A 23,887-nucleotide genomic window follows, 5' to 3' on the forward strand; every position below is an offset into this window, starting at 1 on the left:
GCTCGAGCCGAACGAGATGCAGGTCTCAGATTGGCTCGTCGCTATGACGAAATTTTCGGGTATTTGGGATTTGTTCGAAAACCTTCTTTTGCAAACTAGCGGCAGGTATTTGGCCCAGTCCCACCCAGATCAGCACAGAATGCTTCTCTGGAGTCTGACTGTCAATAATCATCCAAAAAAAGTGGAAATTTCCATTCACCTTGGCGAGGGGACCTCAAAACGTGCCAAGGTGGTGTGGCCGAGGTGGCTCAAATGGCTATAACTCCAGGAAGGAGTGAGATCCCTTCACCCAAATCGGCACACCTGTGCAGGGGCTCAGTCAGCGGTCAGGTGTAAAAGGGCGCTGCGACAGGCCACTAGGTGGCGCTGTAAGCGGAAAAATAAGAAAATTGAAATGTAAAAGGACCATCAAACAAAGATGGAAACACCTGAAACGCTGTGTGATGGTAGTACCCTCCCCCGTCTGCAACGTCACCGGGCCTCGCCCCGATCGGCCTGACGCTGGCTCTGCGGCGACAGAGAGTACGGCATCGCTCGTAACTCCCAAACGGTTCGTCGCAGAGCCACGTGCCTTATGTCATCGGAATCCTTGGCTCGAGCCGAACGAGATGCAGGTCTCAGATTGGCTCGTCGCTCTGACGAAATTTTCGGGTATTTGGGATTTTGTCGAAAACCTTCTTTTGCAAACTAGCGGCAGGTATTTGGCCCAGTCCCACCCAGATCAGCACAGAATGCTTCTCTGGAGTCTGACTGTCAATAATCATCCAAAAAAAGTGGAAATTTCCATTCACCTTGGCGAGGGGACCTCAAAACGTGCCAAGGTGGTGTGGCCGAGGTGGCTCAAATGGCTATAACTCCAGGAAGGAGTGAGATCCCTTCACCCAAATCGGCACACCTGTGCAGGGGCTCAGTCAGCGGTCAGGTGTAAAAGGGCGCTGCGACAGGCCACTAGGTGGCGCTGTAAGCGGAAAAATAAGAAAATTGAAATGTAAAAGGACCATCAAACAAAGATGGAAACACCTGAAACGCTGTGTGATGGTAGTACCCTCCCCCGTCTGCAACGTCACCGGGCCTCGCCCCGATCGGCCTGACGCTGGCTCTGCGGCGACAGAGAGTACGGCATCGCTCGTAACTCCCAAACGGTTCGTCGCAGAGCCACGTGCCTTATGTCATCGGAATCCTTGGCTCGAGCCAAACGAGATGCAGGTCTCAGATTGGCTCGTCGCTCTGACGAAATTTTCGGGTATTTGGGATTTTGTCGAAAACCTTCTTTTGCAAACTAGCGGCAGGTATTTGGCCCAGTCCCACCCAGATCAGCACAGAATGCTTCTCTGGAGTCTGACTGTCAATAATCATCCAAAAAAAGTGGAAATTTCCATTCACCTTGGCGAGGGGACCTCAAAACGTGCCAAGGTGGTGTGGCCGAGGTGGCTCAAATGGCTATAACTCCAGGAAGGAGTGAGATCCCTTCACCCAAATCGGCACACCTGTGCAGGGGCTCAGTCAGCGGTCAGGTGTAAAAGGGCGCTGCGACAGGCCACTAGGTGGCGCTGTAAGCGGAAAAGAACTAATATGATTTGAAAAAGCACAACGAAAAACATAGATACATCTTTCTGCTTTGTTTCACCAGTTAATTCAGGGGAGAGCGCGAACGCAGTCCCCCACTACCATAAATTATGCAGTCGAGATTCCCACATTTGGGGAATTCGCAGGGGTCAGCATGGCCGTAGTGCAATGGACAAGCCTCGCCCTGGGTGAACCGCGTTCTTGATCATGGTGTCTCCCCTGCCAGGTAAGTATGAAGACCCAGGCGGCCAGCCAGAGGTACAATTTGCGTCTCTACCATCCTCACCAACGGTTAGCCCTCCGTAAACCCCAACAAAGGAAGGATGGGCGACTTCCATTACTGGCCTGGAAACTGCTTCCCAACGCTGGTTTTAGTTGACTCCCTTTAACCAAACACACCGAATTCGATACATCACCTCGTCAGTGAAAGACTCCGAGACCTCAGGTGGGAGCATCGTTAGTGGAAGAGTCCAACACCTCAGGGGGGTGCCTCAGAAGAGAGTCCGCAATAAACCACAGGACCTGCAAAGGCAGACCTCATTACTTGCTCTGCTATTCGTCACAATAAATGGCATTCCCGAAAAAGGGAAAGCACACCGTTCCTGGAGACACTGCAATACCAGGCCGATGCGTGGAATGGACGGAGCAAGCCCCGGCTCCAGCTCCGTGATCTAAAAATCCATTTAATATGTAGTCCCCGGATGGGGGACGTATCAGATATTAAACTGATAAGAACAGATTTTTTTTTTTTTTTGACTGGTTTTATTGATATTTAATCAAAAGTGGTACAACAGTACGTCAAGTAATAGATAAAATACAACATATATGTTCACATGCAGGTATGAGTAAAAAAAAATAAAATTAAAAATTAAAAAACAATCGTTCCAATGACGGTTAACACACCACTAAAATCCTGGATCTCCAAGACATGCCTTATGTTAAGATACAGACAAAGTACTTGAAATGACCATAAGGGAAGAAAAAAAAAAAAAAAAAAAAAAGGGGGGGTTATAAGGTTACACATTGATGAATTGTTCTTTTACATACATTTTTATTTCCCTTTAAAGTGCTTTCAGTGTGTTTTAAAAGCCAAAATAAAACTATGTAAAAAAAAAAAAAAAAAAAAAAAAAAAAAAAGGGTTCTCTATTGTGCTTGATCGGGGAGGTAATCTTTCAATTTGGGCCTCTCCCACTCTTCGGTCCCAGGCAATCAAACCCAGCTTCAGTGACCCAGAGGAGATCCGTACTCTCTGGCCCGCTGCTCCCGTAGCCGGAAGTGGTGAAGGTACATCTACGGGCAACCAGGGTCGGTGGTGGCCGGGACTCTCTCAGTGGCAACCCCGGCCCCCGCTCTGAATGATTGGGCGCGGTGCCCCTGCAGCATGTTCTCCACCATCCTTACAGTGGCTTGGAGGGGCACCATCACCCGTTTCCCCACCAGCAGGTTTCTGGCAGTCCAGATTGCATGCTTTATAGCATTCAGGGTGAACCAGAGTGTTGTGAACTGTTTTGATGTTAAATCCTTTATCCTCCGGCCCACCCCTAGGACGGCGAGATTATAGTCCATCTGGACCCCACCCGCTGGCAGGCATGGGAAAACCAGGGGGCCGGTCGCGGTCCACCGGTCCCGTGCAGCACCGCACTCCCAGAGGACGTGCCGCACGGTCTCTTCCTGATTACACCCGAGCCGTGGGCACTGTGCGTTGGCGGCCATGCCGCGGGAGTGCATAACCGCCCTGGTTGGTAGGATCTCATGGGCCACCATCCACATCAGGTCTTTTTGCCGGTTCCAAAGAGCGGGGTGGGCTGCGTTTCTCCACACTGTTTTGGATTCGCTCTCAGTTAGCCCTGGAACTGGGCTCACCTTCTCCCGGTCCTGCACAACAGAGATAATCTTTTTATGGTCTTTTAAAATGTCCACATTTTCTCGTTCTAGGTCATGTTTCTTTAAAAAAAAATTAATAAATGCATATTCTTTTGGCAAGTTAAAAGACACTGGGGTTCTAAGATCTACGGTTAAAATTTTTAGGTAGCGTAAGTACGACCCCATCCAAAACTTCACTATTGCTGCGGTCTTATCACTGGATGGGGCCGTGGCATACTTAAAATGTAATCCTGTAAAATGACTCCCTAAAAAAAGGCTTAGGTCTGGCAGTCCTTTGCCTCCGTTTTCCTTTCTTTTCTTGACTGTTTCTCTCTTTATTCTCTCCCACCTGGATCCCCAGAGAAAATAAAAGACAGCACGTTCCACTGCTAAAATGAAGGACCTGGGGGGGGTAAAAACAGAGCACAACAATAAAAACAGAGGTAAAATCACAGCTTTAAAAACTAAAATCTTTCCCTCCATCGTCAAAGTCCTTAGTCCCCACAAACCCAGTCGCTGTCTTACTTTCCCTAAAGCATTGGTCCAATTACCTTGTCCACCCCCCTCCCTATCAAATTTTATGCCTAGAATTTTTATATTATCATTTCTTAGAGTCACTTCCAGTCCTCCCACGTCTATGTCGCCCCACTGTCCGAAGAGCTGGGCCTCTGACTTGTTTCTGTTTAATTTGGAGCCAGAGGCCCGTCCATAAGAATCTGTAAGTTCCAAAGCTCTTCGGACAGATAAAAAGTCAGTCGTTAAAATTGTCACATCGTCCATGTATAAAACACATTTTGCTATCAAACCTCCTGGTAGCTTAAATCCTGCGATCCGTTGGTCCCTTCTCAAAAGCTGTGCCAATGGCTCAATGCATGCCACATACAAGAGCGGGGATAACGGGCACCCTTGACGGACGCCGCTGTGAATGTTAACAGCTTTTGTTAAATGCCCATTTACAAGAATTTTGCTGGTTATATCATTATACAGCAATCCCACCCATGCTAAAAACTTCCCTGGGAAGCCCATTTTCTCCAGTACCTGCAATAGGTACTGGTGCGAGACCCGATCAAAAGCTTTTTCAAAATCTAAATTTACCACTATTAGGCCAATGTTTCTGTCTCTCGCAAAACAGATGGTGTCTCGGATCAATATCAGACTGTCCGTGATCCTCTTCCCGGGCACAGCACATGCTTGATCCGGGTGGATCACATCCTTTAAAAACAGGGACATGCGTTTAGCTAAAAGCTTGCTAAAAAGTTTGCAATCCAAATTTAAAAGGCTGATTGGTCTCCACGTTTTTAAATCTGTCCTATCTCCTTTTTTATGCAAAAGTGAAACAATTCCTAGTCTAAAACTGTCAGGGAGTCGGTCCAGTCTATCAAAGTCCTTAAAAACCATTAAAAGTTCTGGTGCTAAAATGTCCCAAAATTTTGAATAAAATTCCACGGGAAGGCCATCACTTCCCGGCGACTTACCAGTTTTAAAATCCTTCATACATTTTGTAAGCTCTAAAAGAGTAAAATCTTGGGTTAAAATAGCACACTCATTATCAATTTTCTTTTCTAAATTTCCCAAAATATTTTCTATGGCTTCCTCTGTTATCTCTTTTTTGTTGTATAAATCTGTATAAAATCTTTCTACTTCTTCTAATATCTCTTCTGTATTTCTGGCTTCCTTCTCCCCCTTTTTTAATTCAGTAATTACCCCTTTATTTGTTAAAATCCTCTTAAAAAAGTATCTTGTGCATTTTTCACCTTCCTCCAGATCTTGTTCCTTACTTCTTAAAATCAACCCTTTGTTTCTTTGTTTTTCCAAATCAGCCATTTCTTTTTTAACCTCCTTTAATTCTTCATTAAAATCAAACCCTCCATTAACAAACTTGAAATACCTTTGTAATCTTTTTGGCAGTCCCAACATGCGTCTCTTTTCTTTGTTCTTTTTTCCAATCCCTTTCTTTCTAAAAAACAGTCTCGTCCGGTGTTTCACCATCTCCCACCACTGTGCACGTGAATCGAAAAAGTCTTGGAGGGTCTGCCACTGACTGAATTGCTCCCTGTAGTCACTAACTATCTCCTCATCCTGCAAAAGGGAGCAATTCAGTTTCCAGATCCCTCCCCCTACCGTCAATTTTGTGGTGAAGGAAATAGTGCAAGACAGCATGACGTGATCGGAAAAGAATAGGGGTGTTAATATAGCATCAGTCGGCGGGCAATCGCGTACGAAAATGTAGTCAATGCGAGAGGCGTTGGTGCCATCACCACTGACCCAGGTGTAGCCCACCTCTCTTGGATGCAAAGTCTTAAAACAGTCAGTTAATTTAAAATCCTTAACTAAACTTTGCATTAAAACTGATGTCTTATCAAACCTAAAGTCTGCCCCCACCCTCTTCCTATCAGTTTTGGCTAAAACACAGTTAAAATCTCCCCCTACCACTAATGGTACCCTCCCCAGCATGTGGGACTGCAGTTCCTCTAAAAGCTCATACCTATCGTTTTTACCTGTAAAACCGTACACATTTAACACCTTAAAATCTCTATCTAAAAAAGTCATATTCGCTAAAATAGCCCGCCCATCTCTTACCACCGTGCTCCCCTTCACCAGGATGTGAGGGTTATTTATTAAAATCGCCACTCCATCATTTTTGTTAAAGTTGGACCCGCTCCATATGGAGGGTCCCGGCGTCCATAGCTCCTCCCACCTCCTGTAACTAGATAAAAAGGGTAAGGCACACTCTTGTAGTAAAAAGACATCTGACTTTTGAGATTTTAAAAAGGATAAAATAGTATGTGCTCTGACCATGGACCTCACACTTCTTACATTTAATGTTGAAATTGTGAGGGCCATGGTGAATAAATTAGGTAAAAAGGCATGAGCTTAAAAAGGAACTAAAACATTTTATTTAAAAGACTACAAAGTTCATTTTAATCACAAAAACTCTTGTGACACCCGCTCCTCTTTACTAGTGATAGTATTGGGTTCAGGAACGGAGGTGTCCACCGCCTTAGGATCCGCAGAGAAAATCTCTTGCGGCTCCTTTGGCGATGATGTTCTTAGCTGTATTTGCAGAAACGAAACCTCATTCGGGGAGGCTGAGGGCCACACCCTGTCTCCTTCCTCATTACTTGAGCTGGTGGACCTCAACTTTTTCTCCTCTGTTTGACACAAAGGAGACCCCGCAGGTCTTTTCTGCAGCTGAGCATTAGGTAACCAATCTAGAGTTATTCCGCCTATACTGCTTGAAGTGTTTTGCTCGGTGTCTAGATCGGGTACAGTTTCCAAAGAGGAGGGGGTCAATTCATCTGACTCTTTCTCCTCTTCACTTTCTTTATCCATTTCCATACTCACATTTTGCTTTCCTAATTGGATGGGCGGAGTCTCCTCCTCCCGACCGTTACCCGCGTCTGACTCCACCCCTTGCCCCGCCCCTTCCGCTCCGTCTCGACCAGTCCCTGGGCTTGGTTGGGTATTCAAAATTCCCTCCAAAACCTCAGGGACTGCCTCTTTTTCACTCGTTTGGTTTTTGGTGGCAGCCATTTTTGCTTTTAATATGTTGGCAAAGGATTTAGGGCAGTCTCTGTAGAGATGGTTGGATTCACCACAAAGATTGCACTTTCTGCCATTGGTACATTCTTCATAGATGTGCCCAATTTCTTTGCACTTACCACAAACTGTTTCCTGACATGCCTCTATGAGGTGCCCAAACCGACTGCATTTACGGCACAGTTTGGGCATCCCCTGATAATGAATGTAGCCTCTGTTTTCTCCCAGCACAATCATAGAAGGAATCTGACTTAAGCCCTGGAAGCCGTGTGGATCCTCCCATTGTTTAATGGGAACTCTCCACGCGCCATTCCAGATGCCGTCCTCGTCTAAAACCTTAACAGGCTGGCCCCGAACAGAGCAAAATCTCGCCAACCATATCGCTATGTCATCTCCACTCACAGTTTCATTAAACATTCGAACAATTACCACTTTCAGGGAATTGTCTGTCAGTTTTTCAACTGTGAACATGGAAAGACTGGCTTTTGCCGCTTCAAAACGAGACCAGAAAACATTTAGCAGTGCAGCGCTTTTAAAGCTCAAATCAAAACCACGGTTCTGGGGAAGAGTCAATAAGCAATTTACATCATTTGCTGAAAATCCTAAAACCTTTTGTACGAGTTTCCGTGAGAAATCAAGTCTGGACATCCCCATTAACGTTCCATCATCATTTTTTTTAAACATAAAACGCACGCTGTGGTGCCTCCGCATGCCGGCACGAGCAGCCGACATGGTGGAGGCACCAACAGCCCTTTAAAAATACGTACAACAACCAATAAATGTCTAAAAGACTGATAGAATAAATAACTAAACTTTTAAAAGGACACTAAATAATAATACAGCAAAATAAATAAATAAAAGGGCACTTCACCTGTGAACGCTAGTGTTTTTCTCCTTCCTAGGCGAGCTGGAAAAAGAACCTGAAGAAAGAAGAAAAACAAGAAAAAAAAATGCTGTTCACAGGTGAAGTCCAAGATATATCCCTGTCCGGAGAGACTACAACCACCGCCCGGTAATAGTCTATTTCCTTCCAGAGAAGATGATCGCGACCACGTCCCTTTGATCTTAGCCAAAAGGCCGAGAAGCGATGTTGATTTGATGCAGCGGGGAAGAAGCCGGACACGACGATGCCCATCTCGGCTTTGGTAAGACTGGGAGACCTGAAACGCTGTGTGATGGTAGTACCCTCCCCCGTCTGCAACGTCACCGGGCCTCGCCCCGATCGGCCTGACGCTGGCTCTGCGGCGACAGAGAGTACGGCATCGCTCGTAACTCCCAAACGGTTCGTCGCAGAGCCACGTGCCTTATGTCATCGGAATCCTTGGCTCGAGCCGAACGAGATGCAGGTCTCAGATTGGCTCGTCGCTCTGACGAAATTTTCGGGTATTTGGGATTTTGTCGAAAACCTTCTTTTGCAAACTAGCGGCAGGTATTTGGCCCAGTCCCACCCAGATCAGCACAGAATGCTTCTCTGGAGTCTGACTGTCAATAATCATCCAAAAAAAGTGGAAATTTCCATTCACCTTGGCGAGGGGACCTCAAAACGTGCCAAGGTGGTGTGGCCGAGGTGGCTCAAATGGCTATAACTCCAGGAAGGAGTGAGATCCCTTCACCCAAATCGGCACACTTGTGCAGGGGCTCAGTCAGCGGTCAGGTGTAAAAGGGCGCTGCGACAGGCCACTAGGTGGCGCTGTAAGCGGAAAAGAACTAATATGATTTGAAAAAGCACAACGAAAAACAAACATGGAGACAGCTACAGCTAGGCTGCAGTCAATCCAATCGACTTGCAAAGTGAGGTCTGTGCAAAATTCGAACTAAACCACACACCAGGGACCGATATTTCAAGAGCGTAAGTGATTTTGTTTCATGAGCTCAAAACACATACCCAGCATGTGGCAGGACTCATCATTCTGAAACTAAAAAGTAACTGAGATACATCTTTCTGCTTTGTTTCACCAGTTAATTCAGGGGAGAGCGCGAACGCAGTCCCCCACTACCATAAATTATGCAGTCGAGATTCCCACATTTGGGGAATTCGCAGGGGTCAGCATGGCCGTAGTGCAATGGACAAGCCTCGCCCTGGGTGAACCGCGTTCTTGATCATGGTGTCTCCCCTGCCAGGTAAGTATGAAGACCCAGGCGGCCAGCCAGAGGTACAATTTGCGTCTCTACCATCCTCACCAACGGTTAGCCCTCCGTAAACCCCAACAAAGGAAGGATGGGCGACTTCCATTACTGGCCTGGAAACTGCTTCCCAACGCTGGTTTTAGTTGACTCCCTTTAACCAAACACAGCGAATTCGATACATCACCTCGTCAGTGAAAGACTCCGAGACCTCAGGTGGGAGCATCGTTAGTGGAAGAGTCCAACACCTCAGGGGGGTGCCTCAGAAGAGAGTCCGCAATAAACCACAGGACCTGCAAAGGCAGACCTCATTACTTGCTCTGCTATTCGTCACAATAAATGGCATTCCCGAAAAAGGGAAAGCACACCGTTCCTGGAGACACTGCAATACCAGGCCGATGCGTGGAATGGACGGAGCAAGCCCCGGCTCCAGCTCCGTGATCTAAAAATCCATTTAATATGTAGTTCCCTGGATGGGGGACGTATCAGATATTAAACTGATAAGAACAGATACTACACTTGATCTTAGCCAAAAGGCCGAGAAGCGATGTTGATTTGATGCAGCGGGGAAGAAGCCGGACACGACGATGCCCATCTCGGCTTTGGTAAGTCTGGGAGACCTGAAACGCTGTGTGATGGTAGTACCCTCCCCCGTCTGCAACGTCACCGGGCCTCGCCCCGATCGGCCTGACGCTGGCTCTGCGGCGACAGAGAGTACGGCATCGCTCGTAACTCCCAAACGGTTCGTCGCAGAGCCACGTGCCTTATGTCATCGGAATCCTTGGCTCGAGCCGAACGAGATGCAGGTCTCAGATTGGCTCGTCGCTCTGACGAAATTTTCGGGTATTTGGGATTTTGTCGAAAACCTTCTTTTGCAAACTAGCGGCAGGTATTTGGCCCAGTCCCACCCAGATCAGCACAGAATGCTTCTCTGGAGTCTGACTGTCAATAATCATCCAAAAAAAGTGGAAATTTCCATTCACCTTGGCGAGGGGACCTCAAAACGTGCCAAGGTGGTGTGGCCGAGGTGGCTCAAATGGCTATAACTCCAGGAAGGAGTGAGATCCCTTCACCCAAATCGGCAAACCAGTGCAGGGGCTCAGTCAGCGGTCAGGTGTAAAAGGGCGCTGCGACAGGCCACTAGGTGGCGCTGTAAGCGGAAAAATAAGAAAATTGAAATGTAAAAGGACCATCAAACAAAGATGGAAACACCTGAAACGCTGTGTGATGGTAGTACCCTCCCCCGTCTGCAACGTCACCGGGCCTCGCCCCGATCGGCCTGACGCTGGCTCTGCGGCGACAGAGAGTACGGCATCGCTCGTAACTCCCAAACGGTTCGTCGCAGAGCCACGTGCCTTATGTCATCGGAATCCTTGGCTCGAGCCGAACGAGATGCAGGTCTCAGATTGGCTCGTCGCTCTGACGAAATTTTCGGGTATTTGGGATTTTGTCGAAAACCTTCTTTTGCAAACTAGCGGCAGGTATTTGGCCCAGTCCCACCCAGATCAGCACAGAATGCTTCTCTGGAGTCTGACTGTCAATAATCATCCAAAAAAAGTGGAAATTTCCATTCACCTTGGCGAGGGGACCTCAAAACGTGCCAAGGTGGTGTGGCCGAGGTGGCTCAAATGGCTATAACTCCAGGAAGGAGTGAGATCCCTTCACCCAAATCGGCACACTTGTGCAGGGGCTCAGTCAGCGGTCAGGTGTAAAAGGGCGCTGCGACAGGCCACTAGGTGGCGCTGTAAGCGGAAAAGAACTAATATGATTTGAAAAAGCACAACGAAAAACAAACATGGAGACAGCTACAGCTAGGCTGCAGTCAATCCAATCGACTTGCAAAGTGAGGTCTGTGCAAAATTCGAACTAAACCACACACCAGGGACCGATATTTCAAGAGCGTAAGTGATTTTGTTTCATGAGGCTCAAAACACATACCCAGCATGTGGCAGGACTCATCATTCTGAAACTAAAAAGTAACTGAGATAGATCTTTCTGCTTTGTTTCACCAGTTAATTCAGGGGAGAGCGCGAACGCAGTCCCCCACTACCATAAATTATGCAGTCGAGATTCCCACATTTGGGGAATTCGCAGGGGTCAGCATGGCCGTAGTGCAATGGACAAGCCTCGCCCTGGGTGAACCGCCTTCTTGATCATGGTGCCTCCCCTGCCAGGTAAGTATGAAGACCCAGGCGGCCAGCCAGAGGTACAATTTGCGTCTCTACCATCCTCACCAACGGTTAGCCCTCCGTAAACCCCAACAAAGGAAGGATGGGCGACTTCCATTACTGGCCTGGAAACTGCTTCCCAACGCTGGTTTTAGTTGACTCCCTTTAACCAAACACACCGAATTCGATACATCACCTCGTCAGTGAAAGACTCCGAGACCTCAGGTGGGAGCATCGTTAGTGGAAGAGTCCAACACCTCAGGGGGGTGCCTCAGAAGAGAGTCCGCAATAAACCACAGGACCTGCAAAGGCAGACCTCATTACTTGCTCTGCTATTCGTCACAATAAATGGCATTCCCGAAAAAGGGAAAGCACACCGTTCCTGGAGACACTGCAATACCAGGCCGATGCGTGGAATGGACGGAGCAAGCCCCGGCTCCAGCTCCGTGATCTAAAAATCCATTTAATATGTGGTCCCCGGATGGGGGACGTATCAGATATTAAACTGATAAGAACAGATTTTTTTCTTTCGAAAAAGTTTTATTGTCACTATTTACATTTTTTTCATTTGCATTTTTACTTTCACACACATTTTTTTCTTCAAGCACACATTAAAACAAGCCATATAATATATAATAAATACACATGGTAAAATGAAAGAAACAATCATTGTTAAAAAAAAATTTGATTAAACCACAGTGTTTTGCTTGTTTTTAAAAGTCCATATTTGAGGTGTGTTTACAAGGTGCGATCGGATTCAAAAGTAAAATACAAATTTAAAAAGCAAACAAGCCTCATATGCATGTTAATAAAACCAATTTCATTGATAAAACACAATAAAAACCAATTTATTGGATAAAAACCAATAAAAAAAAAAAAACATCTGTTGTGCAAGACCGGGGATGAGTCCTTATCAAGTCGGTCTTCACCCCACTCTCCAGAACAGGGACATGAGATGCTGCTTTACAGGCTCAGCGGAGATCCCCTCTCCTCCGGCCCGCTGTTCCCGTAGCCAGAATGGTGAGGGTGCATCTACGGGCAGCCAGGGTCGGTGCCTGCCGGGACCCTCTCTGTGCGGCCCCGGCCCCCCCGTCCGAATATCGTCGTCCGGTACCCCTGCAGCATTGATGTTACCTTTAGCTCGCATGCATGGAGGGTTACCGTAACGCGTTTCCCCACCAGCAGGTTTCTGGTGGCCCAGATGGCATCCTTGATGACGTTGAGGGTGAGCCAGAGCGAGGTGAATTCCTGTGCTGTCATGTCGTTCAAGCCCCGGCCCACCCCAAGGATGGCGAGCTGGTACCCGAACTGGGCCCCACCTGCTGGTAGGCACGGGAAATACAAGGGGCCGGTCTTGGCCCACAGGTCCCGCGCAGCGCCGCACTCCCAGAGTAGGTGGTGGACGGTCTCCGGGGAATTGCAGCCGGACCGAGGGCAGGTGGGGTTTTTGGCCATGCCTCTGGAGTGCATAACCGCCCTGACCGGGAGGATCTCATGAGCCACCATCCATGATAAATCCTTGTGCCTGTTCTGGAGAGCGGGGTGAGCAGCGTTCCTCCAAACTTGTTTGGCCTCACCTAGTGTGAGGCCTGGAACTGGACTCACCGGTTCCCGGTCCTGCACAACAGAAATGAGAGACTTGTGTTTAGTTAAAATGGTGACATCTTCACTCTCTAAAAGATATTTCTTTAAAAAATTTTTTATAAAACTGTACTCTTTAGGCAAGTTAAAAGACACTGGGGTTTTCAAGTCTACTGGTAAAATTTTCAATGTTCTTAGGTAAGACCCCATCCAAAATCGCACCATTGCAGCCGTCTTGTTTTCTTTGGATGGGGTCATGGCATAACTAATGTGCAGGGCGGTGAAGCGGCTGCCTAAAAACAGGTGGGGGTCTGGGAGGCCTTTTCCACCATTCTCTGGCCTTTTCTTGATGGTCTCCCTCTTCAGGCGCTCCCACTTGGACCCCCACAGGAAATAAAACACCGCCCTCTCCAGTCTCACCAGGAACCGCCGAGGGGGGCTAAAAACAGAACAGACAAGTAAAATCAGAAGTAAAATCACAGATTTAAAAATTAAAATTTTACCTTCAATTGTCAACTGTCTTAGTCCCCAAAACCCCAGTCTTTTCCTAGCTTTCCCTAGCAAGTCAGTCCAGTTGTCTCGTCCACCTCCGTCTTTATCAAATTTAACGCCTAAAATCTTAAAATCATTGTCTTTAAAAACCAAATCAAGTCCTCCTGTGTCCACGTCTCCCCACGGCCCGAAGAGCTGGGCCTCGGACTTGTTTCTATTGAGTTTGGCGCCCGAGGCCCGACCGTACCAGTCAGTCAAGTCCAGTGCTCTTCGTATGGATAAAAAGTCTGTGGCTAAAAGAGTTACGTCGTCCATGTATAAAGCACAGGTCGCCGTCAGTCCACCCGTCCCAGGAACGTCCAGTCCTTTGATCCATTTGTCCCTTCTCAAGATCTGTGCCAGTGGCTCGATGCAAGCCACATACAGAAGAGGAGATAAAGGACATCCCTGACGGACACCACTGTGTATGTTCACAGCTTTGGAAAGATGCCCATTTATTAGAATTTTGCTGACTATTCCCTTGTACAGCAGTCCCACCCAGGCTATAAACCTCTCTGGAAACCCCATTTTATCCAGTACCTGGAAGAGGTACTGGTGCGAGACTCGATCAAATGCTTTTTCAAAATCTAAATTTAGGACTACTAGCCGAATATTTCTGTCTCTCGCGTAACAGATGGCGTCTCTAATCAGCACTAGGTTGTCTGTTATCTTTCTTCCGGGCACAGCACAAGCTTGATCCGGGTGGATCACGTCCTCTAAAACAGTCGACATGCGTGTCTCTAAAATCTTACTAAAAAGTTTACCATCGAAATTTAAAAGCGTGATTGGTCTCCAATTTTTTAAGTCAGTCCTGTCCCCTTTTTTGTACAGTAAAGACACTATCCCTATCCTAAAACTGTCGGGTAGTCTGTCAAGAGTCTCAAAGTTGTTAAAAACAGCCAATAATTCATGTGCTAAAATATCCCAAAAAGTAAGATAAAACTCTAGGGGAAGTCCATCTGCTCCTGGGGACTTCCCCTTTTTAAAACCTTTAAGAGCTTTATGTAATTCTAAAATAGTAAAATCTTGGGATAAAAACTTATTTTGGCCATTAACATTCTTGACTAAAAAATTTAAAACTTCCCTTGCCGTATCGTCGTGTACATCTTTTTTACAATACAAATCCTCATAAAATCCCTCTACATTTTTTAAAATCTCTTCTGTTGTGTTTGCATCCCTCCCTCCTACCTTAACCCTGGTTATTGCCCCTCCCCTTGTTATTATCTTTTTAAAAAAGTAACTTGTACACTTTTCACCTTCCTCTATTTCTCTTTCTTTGCTTCTTAAAATAACACCTTTACTTTGGATACTAGATAAAACTGACATTTCTTTTTTTACATCTGTTATTTCTTGGCTAAAATCAAAACCATTATTTAAAAGATTAAAATATCTTTGTAATCTTTTTTGCAACCCCATCATGCATCTCTTTTCCCTATTCTTTTTATCTTTCCCTACCTTCCTAAAAAACTGTCTTGTCCGGTCCTTTACCATTTCCCACCACTGTGCACGTGTCTCATAAAAGTCTTGGAGGGTCTGCCATTGGCTGAACTGCTCCCTATATTCTCTAACCACTTCTTCATCCACCAATAGGGAACAGTTCAGCTTCCACATCCCTCCTCCTACCGTCACACCCGGGGAAAGTGAAAGGGTGCAAGACAGCATCATGTGATCAGAAAAAAAGAGAGGGGTCAATGTTGCATCGGTTGGCGGGCAGTCCCTTGCAAAAACATAGTCAATTTGAGAGGCTCTGGCGCCATCACCACTGAACCAGGTGAAGCCCTCCTCTCTTTGATGTAGTTGTTTAAAACAGTCAACTAACTTAAAATCCTTGACTAAATTTTGTAATAAAACCGATGTCTTATCGACCTTAAAATCTTCTCCTACTCTCTTCCTATCTGTTTTTGATAAAACACAGTTAAAATCCCCTGCTACTATTAGGGGAGCCCTGCCTAACATGTGGGGCTGCAGGTCTTCTAAAAGCTCATACCTGTCATTTTTTTCTGTAAAACCATACACGTTAAGAACCTTAAAATCTCTCCCTAAAAAAGTCAGGTTTGCTAAAAGAGCCCGCCCTTCCCTCACCACAGTGCTATCCTTCACCGTGATGTTTGAATTTTTTATTAAAATAGCGACACCATCATTCTTGTTGAAGTTGGAGCCACTCCATATTGAGGGCCCCATGGTCCACATCTCCTCCAACTTCCTGTGGTTACTTAAAAAGGGCAGAGCACACTCTTGCAGTAAAAACAAATCTGACTTAAAAGACTTTAAAAGGGATAAAATCCTCTGTGCTCGCAAGGTGGACCTCACACTTCTTACATTTATGGTAGAGATAGTGAGGGCCATGAGCAGTATGGTTAAAACAGTATGAGACATTTAAACAGAAGACTAAAAGACTACAAAAATATGCTTAAAATCATGTTTTATCTTGTTTCACCTGCTCTTCCTTTCTCCCAGATGAACTGGGGCCCGGAGAGCAGGTGCTCGACACATCGGGTGCTACAGAGAAGCCCTCTTGTAACTCCCTAGGCGACGATGTTCTTAGCTTGATGTGCAAAAAGGAAACCTCATTTGGGGATTCTAGGGGCCACATACGTTCTTGATCTTCCAAATCGGAACTATCAAGCCGCTGTGCTGCCCTAGCTTTTTTCTCCTCTGTTTCCACCAGAGGAGATCCCGCAGGTCTTTTTTGCACTTGAGCATTTGGGAGTGAACACTCAAATTCACTCCCACTGGATTCCTGCACCAAATCTGACACCGTTTCTAGGGAAGAGCTTGTTTCTTCCTCGCTCACTTCTCCTTCCGTGACTTTTTCCAGTTCAATATCTGACTCCGCCCCTGTGGCCGCCCCACTTCCTCCTTCCTGCCCAATCCCTGAGGCCGGCTGGGGATTTGAAATTCCCGCCAAAACCTCAGGGACCGCCTCCTCTTTCCTTTGTTCATTCGTTTGTTGCCCATGTGGGGCGGCCATTTTGAGCTTGTTGGCAAAACTTTTAGGGCAGTCTCTGTAGAGATGGTTTGTTTCTCCACAAAGATTACACCGTCTGCCATTGGTACAATCATCAAAACTGTGACCAATTTCTCTACACTTCCCACATATTAACTCTTGGCATGCTTCAGCGAGATGACCAAACCTGCAACACTTCCTGCAGAGTTTGGGCATTCCTTGATAATGTATGTAGCCTCTGTTCTCTCCGAGCACAATCATGGAAGGCAGATGTTTCAGGCCCTGGTAGCCCCCAGCGTCTTCCCATTGTTTAATGGGAATTCGCCAGGAGCATGTCCAAATGCCATCTTCATCCAACACTTTGACAGGCTGGCCTCGAACAGTGCAAAATCTACCCAACCAAACACAAATATCATCTCCAGTCACTGTTTCATTGAACATCCTGACAATCACAGTTTTAAGTGTGTTATCCGAAAGTTTCTCGACAGTAAACATGGAGAACTGGGCTTTAACTGAATCAAACCTTTGCCAAAAGTCATTAAGCAGGGAAGCGGTTTTAAAACTGACATCAAATCCTTTGTTCAAGGGCAGAGTCATCAAACAATTCAGGTCGTCAGATCTAAAAGCTAAGGTCTTTTGGATCAGCTTCCTTGAAAAGTCCATACGGGACATTCCAAGGAGCTTCCCCTCAACCTGCCTGAATAAAAAACGCACGCTGTGGTGCCTCCGCACGCCGGCACGAGCAGCCGACATGATGGAGGCACCAACAGCCTAAAAACTTAAAACAACAATAAATACAACAATAAATAACCAAATAAATAATTAAAAGACCTTACCTTAAAACTTGTTGGAGCCCGAAGCAGCAGAATTCAATGTACCTCTCGAAGTTGTGTGACTCAAGATATAAAAAGATCTCAAGTCAGGAAACCTCCAAGAGGCGATCGCAGTCTCAACCGTCCGACAAGATACGTGATCTTTGCCAAAAGGCCGAGAAGCGATAAGAACAGATACTACACTTGATCTTAGCCAAAAGGCCGAGAAGCGATGTTGATTTGATGCAGCGGGGAAGAAGCCGGACACGACGATGCCCATCTCGGCTTTGGTAAGTCTGGGAGACCTGAAACGCTGTGTGATGGTAGTACCCTCCCCCGTCTGCAACGTCACCGGGCCTCGCCCCGATCGGCCTGACGCTGGCTCTGCGGCGACAGAGAGTACGGCATCGCTCGTAACTCCCAAACGGTTCGTCGCAGAGCCACGTGCCTTATGTCATCGGAATCCTTGGCTCGAGCCGAACGAGATGTATGTCTCAGATTGGCTCGTCGCTCTGATGAAATTTTCGGGTATTTGGGATTTTGTCGAAAACCTTCTTTTGCAAACTAGCGGCAGGTATTTGGCCCAGTCCCACCCAGATCAGCACAGAATGCTTCTCTGGAGTCTGACTGTCAATAATCATCCAAAAAAAGTGGAAATTTCCATTCACCTTGGCGAGGGGACCTCAAAACGTGCCAAGGTGGTGTGGCCGAGGTGGCTCAAATGGCTATAACTCCAGGAAGGAGTGAGATCCCTTCACCCAAATCGGCACACCTGTGCAGGGGCTCAGTCAGCGGTTAGGTGTAAAAGGGCGCTGCGACAGGCCACTAGTTGGCGCTGTAAGCGGAAAAATAAGAAAATTGAAATGTAAAAGGACCATCAAACAAAGATGGAAACACCTGAAACGCTGTGTGATGGTAGTACCCTCCCCCGTCTGCAACGTCACCGGGCCTCGCCCCGATCGGCCTGACGCTGGCTCTGCGGCGACAGAGAGTACGGCATCGCTCGTAACTCCCAAACGGTTCGTCGCAGAGCCACGTGCCTTATGTCATCGGAATCCTTGGCTCGAGCCGAACGAGATGCAGGTCTCAGATTGGCTCGTCGCTCTGACGAAATTTTCGGGTATTTGGGATTTTGTCGAAAACCTTCTTTTGCAAACTAGCGGCAGGTATTTGGCCCAGTCCCACCCAGATCAGCACAGAATGCTTCTCTGGAGTCTGACTGTCAATAATCATCCAAAAAAAGTGGAAATTTCCATTCACCTTGGCGAGGGGACCTCAAAACGTGCCAAGGTGGTGTGGCCGAGGTGGCTCAAATGGCTATAACTCCAGGAAGGAGTGAGATCCCTTCACCCAAATCGGCACACCTGTGCAGGGGCTCAGTCAGCGGTCAGGTGTAAAAGGGCGCTGCGACAGGCCACTAGGTGGCGCTGTAAGCGGAAAAATAAGAAAATTGAAATGTAAAAGGACCATCAAACAAAGATGGAAACACCTGAAACGCTGTGTGATGGTAGTACCCTCCCCCGTCTGCAACGTCACCGGGCCTCGCCCCGATCGGCCTGACGCTGGCTCTGCGGCGACAGAGAGTACGGCATCGCTCGTAACTCCCAAACGGTTCGTCGCAGAGCCACGTGCCTTATGTCATCGGAATCCTTGGCTCGAGCCGAACGAGATGCAGGTCTCAGATTGGCTCGTCGCTCTGACGAAATTTTCGGGTATTTTGGATTTTGTCGAAAACCTTCTTTTGCAAACTAGCGGCAGGTATTTGGCCCAGTCCCACCCAGATCAGCACAGAATGCTTCTCTGGAGTCTGACTGTCAATAATCATCCAAAAAAAGTGGAAATTTCCATTCACCTTGGCGAGGGGACCTCAAAACGTGCCAAGGTGGTGTGGCCGAGGTGGCTCAAATGGCTATAACTCCAGGAAGGAGTGAGATCCCTTCACCCAAATCGGCACACCTGTGCAGGGGCTCAGTCAGCGGTCAGGTGTAAAAGGGCGCTGCGACAGGCCACTAGGTGGCGCTGTAAGCGGAAAAATAAGAAAATTGAAATGTAAAAGGACCATCAAACAAAGATGGAAACACCTGAAACGCTGTGTGATGGTAGTACCCTCCCCCGTCTGCAACGTCACCGGGCCTCGCCCCGATCGGCCTGACGCTGGCTCTGCGGCGACAGAGAGTACGGCATCGCTCGTAACTCCCAAACGGTTCGTCGCAGAGCCACGTGCCTTATGTCATCGGAATCCTTGGCTCGAGCCGAACGAGATGCAGGTCTCAGATTGGCTCGTCGCTCTGACGAAATTTTCGGGTATTTGGGATTTTGTCGAAAACCTTCTTTTGCAAACTAGCGGCAGGTATTTGGCCCAGTCCCACCCAGATCAGCACAGAATGCTTCTCTGGAGTCTGACTGTCAATAATCATCCAAAAAAAGTGGAAATTTCCATTCACCTTGGCGAGGGGACCTCAAAACGTGCCAAGGTGGTGTGGCCGAGGTGGCTCAAATGGCTATAACTCCAGGAAGGAGTGAGATCCCTTCACCCAAATCGGCACACCTGTGCAGGGGCTCAGTCAGCGGTCAGGTGTAAAAGGGCGCTGCGACAGGCCACTAGTTGGCGCTGTAAGCGGAAAAATAAGAAAATTGAAATGTAAAAGGACCATCAAACAAAGATGGAAACACCTGAAACGCTGTGTGATGGTAGTACCCTCCCCCGTCTGCAACGTCACCGGGCCTCGCCCCGATCGGCCTGACGCTGGCTCTGCGGCGACAGAGAGTACGGCATCGCTCGTAACTCCCAAACGGTTCGTCGCAGAGCCACGTGCCTTATGTCATCGGAATCCTTGGCTCGAGCCGAACGAGATGCAGGTCTCAGATTGGCTCGTCGCTCTGACGAAATTTTCGGGTATTTGGGATTTTGTCGAAAACCTTCTTTTGCAAACTAGCGGCAGGTATTTGGCCCAGTCCCACCCAGATCAGCACAGAATGCTTCTCTGGAGTCTGACTGTCAATAATCATCCAAAAAAAGTGGAAATTTCCATTCACCTTGGCGAGGGGACCTCAAAACGTGCCAAGGTGGTGTGGCCGAGGTGGCTCAAATGGCTATAACTCCAGGAAGGAGTGAGATCCCTTCACCCAAATCGGCACACCTGTGCAGGGGCTCAGTCAGCGGTCAGGTGTAAAAGGGCGCTGCGACAGGCCACTAGGTGGCGCTGTAAGCGGAAAAATAAGAAAATTGAAATGTAAAAGGACCATCAAACAAAGATGGAAACACCTGAAACGCTGTGTGATGGTAGTACCCTCCCCCGTCTGCAACGTCACCGGGCCTCGCCCCGATCGGCCTGACGCTGGCTCTGCGGCGACAGAGAGTACGGCATCGCTCGTAACTCCCAAACGGTTCGTCGCAGAGCCACGTGCCTTATGTCATCGGAATCCTTGGCTCGAGCCGAACGAGATGCAGGTCTCAGATTGGCTCGTCGCTCTGACGAAATTTTCGGGTATTTGGGATTTTGTCGAAAACCTTCTTTTGCAAACTAGCGGCAGGTATTTGGCCCAGTCCCACCCAGATCAGCACAGAATGCTTCTCTGGAGTCTGACTGTCAATAATCATCCAAAAAAAGTGGAAATTTCCATTCACCTTGGCGAGGGGACCTCAAAACGTGCCAAGGTGGTGTGGCCGAGGTGGCTCAAATGGCTATAACTCCAGGAAGGAGTGAGATCCCTTCACCCAAATCGGCACACCTGTGCAGGGGCTCAGTCAGCGGTCAGGTGTAAAAGGGCGCTGCGACAGGCCACTAGGTGGCGCTGTAAGCGGAAAAATAAGAAAATTGAAATGTAAAAGGACCATCAAACAAAGATGGAAACACCTGAAACGCTGTGTGATGGTAGTACCCTCCCCCGTCTGCAACGTCACCGGGCCTCGCCCCGATCGGCCTGACGCTGGCTCTGCGGCGACAGAGAGTACGGCATCGCTCGTAACTCCCAAACGGTTCGTCGCAGAGCCACGTGCCTTATGTCATCGGAATCCTTGGCTCGAGCCGAACGAGATGCAGGTCTCAGATTGGCTCGTCGCTCTGACGAAATTTTCGGGTATTTGGGATTTTGTCGAAAACCTTCTTTTGCAAACTAGCGGCAGGTATTTGGCCCAGTCCCACCCAGATCAGCACAGAATGCTTCTCTGGAGTCTGACTGTCAATAATCATCCAAAAAAAGTGGAAATTTCCATTCACCTTGGCGAGGGGACCTCAAAACGTGCCAAGGTGGTGTGGCCGAGGTGGCTCAAATGGCTATAACTCCAGGAAGGAGTGAGATCCCTTCACCCAAATCGGCACACCTGTGCAGGGGCTCAGTCAGCGGTCAGGTGTAAAAGGGCGCTGCGACAGGCCACTAGTTGGCGCTGTAAGCGGAAAAATAAGAAAATTGAAATGTAAAAGGACCATCAAACAAAGATGGAAACACCTGAAACGCTGTGTGATGGTAGTACCCTCCCCCGTCTGCAACGTCACCGGGCCTCGCCCCGATCGGCCTGACGCTGGCTCTGCGGCGACAGAGAGTACGGCATCGCTCGTAACTCCCAAACGGTTCGTCGCAGAGCCACGTGCCTTATGTCATCGGAATCCTTGGCTCGAGCCGAACGAGATGCAGGTCTCAGATTGGCTCGTCGCTCTGACGAAATTTTCGGGTATTTGGGATTTTGTCGAAAACCTTCTTTTGCAAACTAGCGGCAGGTATTTGGCCCAGTCCCACCCAGATCAGCACAGAATGCTTCTCTGGAGTCTGACTGTCAATAATCATCCAAAAAAAGTGGAAATTTCCATTCACCTTGGCGAGGGGACCTCAAAACGTGCCAAGGTGGTGTGGCCGAGGTGGCTCAAATGGCTATAACTCCAGGAAGGAGTGAGATCCCTTCACCCAAATCGGCACACCTGTGCAGGGGCTCAGTCAGCGGTCAGGTGTAAAAGGGCGCTGCGACAGGCCACTAGGTGGCGCTGTAAGCGGAAAAATAAGAAAATTGAAATGTAAAAGGACCATCAAACAAAGATGGAAACACCTGAAACGCTGTGTGATGGTAGTACCCTCCCCCGTCTGCAACGTCACCGGGCCTCGCCCCGATCGGCCTGACGCTGGCTCTGCGGCGACAGAGAGTACGGCATCGCTCGTAACTCCCAAACGGTTCGTCGCAGAGCCACGTGCCTTATGTCATCGGAATCCTTGGCTCGAGCCGAACGAGATGCACGTCTCAGATTGGCTCGTCGCTCTGACGAAATTTTCGGGTATTTGGGATTTTGTCGAAAACCTTCTTTTGCAAACTAGCGGCAGGTATTTGGCCCAGTCCCACCCAGATCAGCACAGAATGCTTCTCTGGAGTCTGACTGTCAATAATCATCCAAAAAAAGTGGAAATTTCCATTCACCTTGGCGAGGGGACCTCAAAACGTGCCAAGGTGGTGTGGCCGAGGTGGCTCAAATGGCTATAACTCCAGGAAGGAGTGAGATCCCTTCACCCAAATCGGCACACCTGTGCAGGGGCTCAGTCAGCGGTCAGGTGTAAAAGCGCGCTGCGACAGGCCACTAGGTGGCGCTGTAAGCGGAAAAATAAGAAAATTGAAATGTAAAAGGACCATCAAACAAAGATGGAAACACCTGAAACGCTGTGTGATGGTAGTACCCTCCCCCGTCTGCAACGTCACCGGGCCTCGCCCCGATCGGCCTGACGCTGGCTCTGCGGCGACAGAGAGTACGGCATCGCTCGTAACTCCCAAACGGTTCGTCGCAGAGCCACGTGCCTTATGTCATCGGAATCCTTGGCTCGAGCCGAACGAGATGCAGGTCTCAGATTGGCTCGTCGCTCTGACGAAATTTTCGGGTATTTGGGATTTTGTCGAAAACCTTCTTTTGCAAACTAGCGGCAGGTATTTGGCCCAGTCCCACCCAGATCAGCACAGAATGCTTCTCTGGAGTCTGACTGTCAATAATCATCCAAAAAAAGTGGAAATTTCCATTCACCTTGGCGAGGGGACCTCAAAACGTGCCAAGGTGGTGTGGCCGAGGTGGCTCAAATGGCTATAACTCCAGGAAGGAGTGAGATCCCTTCACCCAAATCGGCACACCTGTGCAGGGGCTCAGTCAGCGGTCAGGTGTAAAAGGGCGCTGCGACAGGCCACTAGGTGGCGCTGTAAGCGGAAAAATAAGAAAATTGAAATGTAAAAGGACCATCAAACAAAGATGGAAACACCTGAAACGCTGTGTGATGGTAGTACCCTCCCCCGTCTGCAACGTCACCGGGCCTCGCCCCGATCGGCCTGACGCTGGCTCTGCGGCGACAGAGAGTACGGCATCGCTCGTAACTCCCAAACGGTTCGTCGCAGAGCCACGTGCCTTATGTCATCGGAATCCTTGGCTCGAGCCGAACGAGATGCACGTCTCAGATTGGCTCGTCGCTCTGACGAAATTTTCGGGTATTTGGGATTTTGTCGAAAACCTTCTTTTGCAAACTAGCGGCAGGTATTTGGCCCAGTCCCACCCAGATCAGCACAGAATGCTTCTCTGGAGTCTGACTGTCAATAATCATCCAAAAAAAGTGGAAATTTCCATTCACCTTGGCGAGGGGACCTCAAAACGTGCCAAGGTGGTGTGGCCGAGGTGGCTCAAATGGCTATAACTCCAGGAAGGAGTGAGATCCCTTCACCCAAATCGGCACACCTGTGCAGGGGCTCAGTCAGCGGTCAGGTGTAAAAGGGCGCTGCGACAGGCCACTAGGTGGC

At 48.3% G+C, this 23,887-nt stretch overlaps 4 non-coding genes and 3 pseudogenes across 4 annotated transcripts; all 7 read right to left on the reverse strand.

The window, feature by feature from the left end:
* Window positions 1–1,636: 1,636 nt before the first annotated feature.
* On the reverse strand, window positions 1,637–1,800 carry LOC132118730 (U1 spliceosomal RNA). Its single transcript, XR_009425958.1, has one exon. It is a non-coding gene; the product is annotated as a U1 spliceosomal RNA (small nuclear RNA).
* A 352-nt stretch (window positions 1,801–2,152) lies between these two features.
* LOC132118835 (U2 spliceosomal RNA) lies at window positions 2,153–2,353 on the reverse strand (annotated as a pseudogene).
* Window positions 2,354–8,935: 6,582 nt separating this feature from the next.
* On the reverse strand, window positions 8,936–9,099 carry LOC132118731 (U1 spliceosomal RNA). Its single transcript, XR_009425959.1, has one exon. It is a non-coding gene; the product is annotated as a U1 spliceosomal RNA (small nuclear RNA).
* Window positions 9,100–9,451: 352 nt separating this feature from the next.
* Window positions 9,452–9,643, reverse strand: LOC132118809 (U2 spliceosomal RNA). Its single transcript, XR_009426028.1, has one exon. It is a non-coding gene; the product is annotated as a U2 spliceosomal RNA (small nuclear RNA).
* Window positions 9,644–11,112: 1,469 nt separating this feature from the next.
* LOC132118722 (U1 spliceosomal RNA) lies at window positions 11,113–11,276 on the reverse strand. The gene has a single exon (XR_009425950.1). It is a non-coding gene; the product is annotated as a U1 spliceosomal RNA (small nuclear RNA).
* A 352-nt stretch (window positions 11,277–11,628) lies between these two features.
* LOC132118833 (U2 spliceosomal RNA) lies at window positions 11,629–11,804 on the reverse strand (annotated as a pseudogene).
* Window positions 11,805–17,207: 5,403 nt separating this feature from the next.
* On the reverse strand, window positions 17,208–17,367 carry LOC132118866 (U2 spliceosomal RNA; annotated as a pseudogene).
* Between the last annotated feature and the right edge of the window lie 6,520 nt (window positions 17,368–23,887).

The sequence above is a fragment of the Carassius carassius genome, chromosome 37 (assembly GCF_963082965.1).
Source record: "Carassius carassius chromosome 37, fCarCar2.1, whole genome shotgun sequence".
In the NCBI taxonomy this organism is placed as follows: domain Eukaryota; kingdom Metazoa; phylum Chordata; class Actinopteri; order Cypriniformes; family Cyprinidae; genus Carassius; species Carassius carassius.